Source organism: Amblyomma maculatum, chromosome 9, assembly GCF_055883805.1.
Source record: "Amblyomma maculatum isolate TAMU_Amacu chromosome 9, ASM5588380v1, whole genome shotgun sequence".
NCBI classification, from domain to species: domain Eukaryota; kingdom Metazoa; phylum Arthropoda; class Arachnida; order Ixodida; family Ixodidae; genus Amblyomma; species Amblyomma maculatum.
The window spans coordinates 81,862,925-81,871,358 of NC_139352.1; the positions used below are offsets into that span (position 1 = coordinate 81,862,925).

At 48.9% G+C, this 8,434-nt stretch overlaps 1 non-coding gene across 1 annotated transcript; it reads left to right on the forward strand.

Annotated features, from left to right (window-relative positions):
- Nucleotides 1-212: 212 nt before the first annotated feature.
- Nucleotides 213-286, forward strand: TRNAT-AGU (transfer RNA threonine (anticodon AGU)). Its single transcript has one exon. It is a non-coding gene; the product is annotated as a tRNA-Thr (tRNA).
- The last annotated feature ends 8,148 nt before the right edge of the window (nucleotides 287-8,434 follow it).

An 8,434-nucleotide genomic window follows, 5' to 3' on the forward strand; every position in this document is an offset into this window, starting at 1 on the left:
TTACTGTCATTGTGACTGGCAATATGTGTGATGCATTTACCTACACAGCGTTCTCCTCGCAACTGCTGTAGTGTCCATCAATGAGCAAAACTTGCAGCCAGGCACAGTGTAACTGAAGTAAGGGAGTAATCGCACATTACCATCCACCCAAGCGCAGCCATATGTCTACGAAGTAAAGCTACACGACTTTCACTAAACATTTAACATACTTTTCCTGGTTAGCTCAGCTGGTAGAGCTACTGCTTCAGTGAAGCAGTGGTCCCGGGTTCGAACCCCGGACCAGGATGAATTTTTCTTTCACAATGAAGTTTGTGTGGAAGGTATCTAGCTTTCCTTTGTAGCCGTATGGCTGTGCTCACATGGATACAGAGTAACAATTCTCTTATTACAAAAATGCACTCCACCTTGGTTGATACCTAAGCATTCTGTACATGCTAAACGTTTTGTACTCGTGCGCAAACTGTGTTCGATGTTGTATATCGCAGTTTAATACATGTGAGCAAAAGTGCATTTCGTTTCCGTAACTCGTCTACAAGCAATGATTTTTACGAAAGCTTCTAGTCATTTAATTTCTTTATTTTTTTATACATGTAGGGCACAATTTCTGCACTTCTCAAGGTATGCGATTTACTGTCATGTTCTTGCGTGCAGTATGTTATTGTTGGAACGTGTTGTGCGCGCACAACACCACGTACAAGAAACAGAGTAGACTGAAAGTGCTTTTAGTCTTCGCTGTTTCCTGTGTGTGTCTTTTTTTTCTGTGTGCGCAACTCATTCTTGCAATGACATGCACCGACCTCTCCACCAAGAAGTTCTTAACACGCAGTATGTTTCACAGCCTACTATCCCAATAGGAATACTTGTGTGCAATGCTGTGGCGAAAATAACGGAACGTGAGTGCTGGATGCATGTGATTACGAAAATTACTTCAGTGGGCAATTTTACTTTCCCACACGTTGAAAACATGTACAGGCTGGCTCCAACAATACTTTTTTTTTATGCATATGCGCGCGCGCACTCATTTGATCTTTGTCTCGCACGCACGCACGCACGCACGCGCGCACACACACACACACACACACACACACACACACACACACACACACACACACACACACACACACACACACACACACACACACACACACATACACACACACACACACACACACACACGTGCATGCACGCACGTGCACGCACACACGTACACATACAGACCCCGGGGGAGGGTGCGGGGAGTGCCGACGCGAGCAATGGCGTAAGTGGGTGCACGAAGAGGCTTTTGACTTGTCAGACAAGCTGTTTTGACGGCACTTTCGACTTGACTACAATGCACAATGACCTAGTTAGGTCCACCCAAAACTAGAATGGACCTCCCTTTCCCCAAAACCTAATTTAAAGATAAACTATGTGTCCCCGCCCCGGTGACGCAGTGGACAAGATGCCTGATATTGTACCTCAGCACCCTGGTTCGAACCCGACTACGGGTGGCTGCGTTTCGGTGGAGACAAACCAGAGAGGCGTCCTTGCGCTGTGCGATGTGAGCGCACGTTGAAGATCCACATGTGGTCGAAATTACTCCGTAGCCATCCATTACGCCGCCTCTTTCGCTCTTTAAGCTTTCACTCCCAACTTCCTCCCTTCCCTAATGGCGTGCTTCAGATAATATACTAATAATATTCTAATAATTATTATTATTATTAGATATTAACTGGTTCAGAGGAAAGGAAAGACGCAATATCTGTTATACGTTCTGCGGAGAAAAAATTACCGACGATTACGTTACTTCCTAATGCGTAATTTGAGCGCAGCAAATAAGCTGTTTCACCTTTTCGATAGATTGAGGCAAAGAAATCGAGCAACACATGTATGCGCTATCACAGAATTTTTTCGTCTCGCTCATGGCTCAGAAAGAACTGGCAGATAATTTCGCAGTGGCGAACGGCAGCGGCAATTTCGTCTCGGGCGGTGCACATATACAGATCCGCCGCCACCGATCTGGCTCTCTGATTGCCACCACACAGGGGTTGCATTGGAGGAGGAGCGAAGAAAGGAATTAAGTTCGAGCCGGCGCTTTGACAACCGGAGACTCGCAGGAAGAGGGGGGAGAGGGGCGGCGTGTACACCCAGCGGCAAACGATGGGGGCAGAAGCGCGCGCAGCAAGCGGACAACGCCATAGAGGGAGGAGGGAAGAGATAGCAGCGACTGACTGATGCTGTTGACGCCGATAGTGAGTCAACCCCAGCTGCGGAGTTGGTTTCAGGGACAACACCGCCGATGCCGACGCAAACAATATGATACCCTCGCTTCCGCATCGCCAAGAACCAGGTCTAGCCGTGGGAAGGTGGTCACGTATTCGTCGACGTGCCGGGGCCTACGTGAAATAACCGGCGCGTCGGCAATTGAAGAGCACCCTACAGGGGGGGGGGGGGGGGACCCTCCCTTCCTCTTTCTGCATGGCGGCGACGGTGTTCTATGCAGTCACGTTATCTTGACTCTCTAGCGGCGTCAGCGGCATCCAGCGATATCAGTCGGTCGCCGCTAGCGCTGGGGGGATGAAAGGGGGGCGGAGCTGGTTACGAGGCCGACGCCGACGCGAAACCCAGGAACGGACGCCAAAGAGCTGCGCTCTAAAAAACTGATTTATTTATAGGAAGGGAAAGGCGCGGTAACTGTCTCGCTTGTTTTCTGTGGTCACCGCAACCGCGCCGTAAGGGAAGGGAGGAAGGTGGGAGTGAAAGTAGAAAGAGAGAAGAGCCGTAGTGGAGGGCTACGGAGTAATTTCGACCACCTGAGGATCTTTACCGTGCACTGACATCGCACAGCTCACGGATGCCTCTTCGTTTCGCCTCCATCGAAACGCAGCCGCCTAGGACGGGTTCGAACCCGGGTACTCCGGCACAGTAGTCGAACGTCTGACCACTGCACCACCGCGGCGGGGCCGTTCTGTGGAGACCTGAACCACGCCGTAAGGGAAGAGAGGAAGTTGGGAGTTAAAGCGGAAAGAGAAAGGGGTGCCGTAGTGGAGAGCTCCGGAGTAATTTCGACCCCCTGGGGGTTTTTAGCGTGCACTGACATTGCGCAGCACGCGGATGGCCGTCCGTCTCCCTTCGAAACGCAGACACCAGAAGTCGGGATTGAACCCGGGTATTCCGGAACAGTAGTCGGGCATATTAAGCATTCGTGCTTCTACGGGCGAGTCGACATTATTACAGAGCCCTCCACTAGGGTGCTTCTTTCTCTCTTCTTTGTATCGCGTGCCTTCCTCCTTTCCTTTAGATCTCAGTTCAGGTTTCCACGGATATGTGTGACAGATGCTGCGCTTTTCCTTATTATAAAGCAATTTATATTTATGGTTTCGGAATACCTGCGTTCGAAATTCCTTCAAACTGCCTTTCACATTGTCGTTATTGCAGGCAATAATTAAATTATCCATTCGTATACAGTTAGTGTGCTTCACGATGTTCTTGAATTTATACTTAGAAAAACAAGACAATTTTAGAAATTTTTGCTGAGCCTGACCAGGACACCTATGGTTGTCCAGTAATCTTTGTCGACGGAATCATGGCGGACTAAGTTGAAGATGTAGCCGTTAAATTTTACATCATCTGCTGACGTGCAGGTGGATCACCAACTCGCAGCGGTGGCGCAGTGGTTACGGCGCTCGACTACTGTTCTCAAGGATTCGGGATCGAATCCCGGCCTCGACGGCCGCTTTTCGATGGAGGCGAAAAACAAGGCGCTCGTGTGATGTGCGATGTAAGCGCACGTTAAAGAGTCCCAGGTAGTCGAAATTTTCGGAGTCCTCCACTACGGCGTCTTTCATAGCTTGAGTCGCTTTGGGATGTAAAACACCCCAAACCAAACCAAATCACGCCATATCTTTGGTACTTTCAAATTGCGCGCCAATCCCTTTCTATACCCTTTTTCGGTTCTACTTCCGGTTGCGTGACGTCACATCCTTGACGTCACCTTAATTGAGTTATTTAATTAACTCTTTAGTATTTGATAATGGCGGGCTAGGGCTTCCCGCTCGTGCCAGGCGCTGACCATTATGATCGTGACGAGAACGGAATCACGCCTTCGTGACATATTGGCTGGAAGAAATCGCACACAGAACTCCACAGTTCTGGATGCGAAACCTGTTTTCCATGAGAGTGGTGTGTTCGATACGGAGTCAAGCAAGAAGGCGGCGACCCGACTCCGTTTGCGATAAGCGCGCGTACTGGTTTGTAAGGTGCGCCTTACAACCATTAGCCCTGCGCAGAAATGGGTGTGTTATCAATTGAGTCAAAATTTTGACTGAATTTCGTCCAATCTGGGATACGGGCTTGTGTTGTGGGTCGTTTTAGTGGGCGTGTGTGTATTGTAATGTTAAGGATGCAGTGGTCACTACCGAGGATTTTCTCGGTGTTGAGCCAGTCTGCGTGTTTTATGTTGCGAGTGAAGGTTAAGCCGGGACACGTATTCCGTGTCACCGAGTTTCCTAACCGTGTTGGGTGGACAGGGTCAGTGTGGAGTGTGAGACCTAACGTGGACGCAAGTTCCATCACCTTACGTCCGCGCGACTCCTATTTGCGATACCCCCACAGCTGACTGGGAGCGTTAAAGTCGCCCACGATCAGGAGAGGATCGCGACCTGCTACTCTTAGAGCGCGGCTGAAGAGGTCCGTGAATGTCACTTGCTTGAGTTCGGGAGAGCAGTACACGCTGAGTTCATGCAGTGGCGGGTCCCTGCGGTGAAGTGGTAAGATGGTCAACATTACATAGGAATAATCTAGTTGGAGATCGAGATCCACTAAGTTGGCTGTGCATGCGTTGTGTACGAGAAGACAAGTGCCCCGCCGGGGTGGCACAGTAGTAAGACGCCCGACTACTTTCCGGAATTCCCGGGTTCGAACCCGACCTCGGCGGCTGCGCTTCGATGGAGGCGAAACGAAGAGGCGTCCGTGGGCTGTGCGATATCAGCGCACGTTAAAGATCCCCAGGTGGTCGAAATTACTCCGTAGCCCTCCACTACGGCTCCTCTTTCTCTCTTTCCACTTTACCTTCCACCTTCCTCCCTTCCCTCACAGCGCGGTCCAGGTGTCCACAGAAAACGAGTGAGACAGTTACCGCGCCTTTCCCTTCCAGTGAACCAACTATAGAAGACAAGACGCGGGATCCTGCTGGAACGTCGTGTAATTTGAAAGTGTGGCGCCCAAGCCTGGCTCCTGGAGGGCAACAACGGCTGGTACAGACTCGAAGGTTTCAAGGTAGAGGTGGAAATTGGCACGCTTAGTGCGGTCCTTAAAGCCTCTACAGTTCCATTGCTATTAAAGTTAAGATGGCCGAATTGGAGGTGGGAGAACGCCTTGGACTAAGGTGTCTCGCCATGATTAAACATTATTTTGAGAGGATGATGAGGGAGGGGCTGCCCCTGAGCCAGCTATCTGCGGCACCACTGGGCTGGTGACAGGAGCGGGGCAGCTGTCTTTATTGTCCGAATCAATGATCCGACGGTTGAATTTTGCAGGACGGGATACGTCCCTAATGGGCCCCGACCGACGGAGGAGGCGGAGGTTGTCCGATATGTGTTTTGAGACCACCGCAGATATGGCACTTATGACCTTAGTCAAGATCTAGACGCATTTTGGAGGATAAGCGCTCCTCCATCGCTGAGATCGCTGTCACGAGGGCAGGCGACAGCTCCGCGTCGCTCTCCAGTGCGTCCAAGTTCTGCGGGCTCGGAGCAGCGGACGCCAATTTTGATTCTAAATTTTGAATTTTGTTGAGAAAAACTTGATTCTGTGCCCGGAGGACGTCAATCTGTTTTTTGTATTCCGCATCGAGCGCGGAGATGGTGAGTGGGAATGAGGGGAGGCTTACCGTCCAAACGCGTACTTGCCGGAGAAAGTGTGACAGATGCTGCGCCTTTCCTTCCCTGTAAACCAGATATAATTAAACGTAGCACTACAACGAACGCCGATAAGAGGCAAATGCTTGGAGAGGAAAGGTAGGCTTTCGCCATTCTCCTCTTGAGAGACATCTAAGATATTAATTTTTGGATCTGCATTTTGAGCGTGCACCCTCTACTCTTCGCTTGTCCGTACCAAGCGTAAGGTTCACATCCTTTCGTTAATTCATTTCGGGGCATTACTTTCCTTGCCAAGCAACCCCTAATTGTCGCTTCTGCACGCAGCTACAGCCTCGGAAAGGTGGAAAGCACCTTATGCGTTACTTTCTCCGCACGTGACACTTCTTTAGCGATTGACTCATCTACGCAGGTGACGTTATGCAACAGTATAGTGAACTAGAGGTCGATCTAATAATGTTCAGTGCACTGCGAGGTTCGAAACTGGGTTTGGGCCCACTGCGGAGGAGGGGCGCGCAGCGGGGTTTACGGAGCTTCTCCCAAACGCACACCACTGTAAAAGCCGAGCACCAGGCCGGGGGACGCTTGTACCCATATTTACCGGTGGGTGTCCGGCGGTGGGTTTCGAACTGACCACCTCCCGCAGCCGAGACAGTGCACTCGCGATGAGGAGCATCAAACGTCCAAGGTAATTAAAGCGGCTTACAATTCAGTCCTCAGTCATATCTTGCCAACATAAAACATAACGTATCATACCTCCAATTGCTGTAGCATCCTCAAGTCCAGGACGTGCCAGAGACCGATATTCATGCCACTACCTTGGACATTGGAAGATGTGTTGCCTTGCTCGTTAACTGCGCTCATTTATTTCCTCACAACATCAAGCGATTGAGAATGTTATCTGAAATACTCCTGCATGTAAAGTCCTGCGTTAACTTCAATATTGACGCTTTCGTATTGCGATACCTTTGCCAGAAGAGTTGCCTAAAATTAGGAGGACGCTTAAGCTGCGCCTTAAGCGCAAACGCGATAGCGCATTAATAATATAATTGGTTCACAGGCAAGGAAAGGCGTCATACCTGATTCATTTATAGGAAAGGTAAGGCGCGGTAACTGTCTCACTTGTTTTCTGTGGACACCTCAACCGCGCCGTAAGGAAAGGAAGGAATGAAAGTGGAAAGAGAGAAAGAGGAGCCGTAGTGGAGGGCTACGGAATAATTTGAACCACCTGGGGATCTTTAACGTGCGCTGACATCGCACAGCACACGGACGCCACTTCGTTTCGCCTCCATCGAAACACAGCCGCCGTGGTCGGGTTCGAACTCGGGTACTCCGGCACAGTAATGAGCATGAAAGAGTAATGATCCTCAAACCGTGTAAAGAGCGTAAGCTCAAAACTCTTCGTCCTATCGCCATGACCTCGTGTGTTACTAGGATGATACAGCACGCAATCCAAACCCGTATGAATAAATTTATGGAGGTGGATGAACTATTCGCTTAACCATGCTAGAATTTCTATCAAAGCTGTGAACGCAGGACGTGATGTTATAGATTAAACACCAATATATTTGACTTGATCACGCAGGACACGCGGATCATTAATAGGATTAGCGCGACGCTATTTTAGCAAATCTTCAGGATATTCAGGCCGGAATACAAACAAACAACTACGCTAGGAACGTTTTGTGGGGAGGATAGCTAAACTTCGCTTTGGAGACGGTGAACCGGGATAAATCGGACTGGAAAGCAAGGCATCACATTCTTCCGGGTTATTTGATTGATTGCAGTTAGGGGCGCAACTGCGCGAAAAAGGCAGGATAAAGAGAGAAAAAAAAAAGTGATACCATGGGCACAAACTTCGAACTATTTGTTGTTGTTGTAGTGGCATTTTATTATATATACAAAATGAAGGAAAATATGTTTGCCAGCCCCGGTATCTGCTATCTGATATCTGATGCACCTGAACTGTGGCGGCGGATGTAAAGGGATAGCGAGGAAGGGGTAGCGGAAATCAAAGAGGTGAGCGATAGGGAGAAAGGACAGGGTAGGTAAAAATAAAAATATATACTCTCTGGCACAATATACAGTAGTTTGCTTCTATTTACTCATACCCGAAAACACGTGCTATACATGCGAGGGATCGACGCTCGCAACCACCGCTATCCTTGACGCAAGAGGTGAAAACCACTAAAGGCATCGTATTTTCCTTTTATTTTGTGATAATAATAACAATAATTGGTTCACAGGAAAGCAAAGGCGCAGCATCTGTCACACTTTTTTGCGGACACCTCAACCTCGCTGTGAGAAGAGGTAAAGGTGGTGGTGGGGAAGTCTGAAAAAAAAAAAGAGACGTCCTGTCACTACCTCAGGCCAGATATTAATAAGGGCACTGAGACATCAAGTCCCAAGAAACCTCTTGTGATAAAACGGCAAAAAAAAAAAAAATAAAAAAAAAATAAAATAAAACGAAAATGGTAGCTGTTGGAGGTTAATTTTGAGATTATACTGCAATCTGTTTTCAATGAAAAGCTCCAATTGTATTCGAGCCTCTCTCATGGGCCATTTTTTTGTGTGTACGC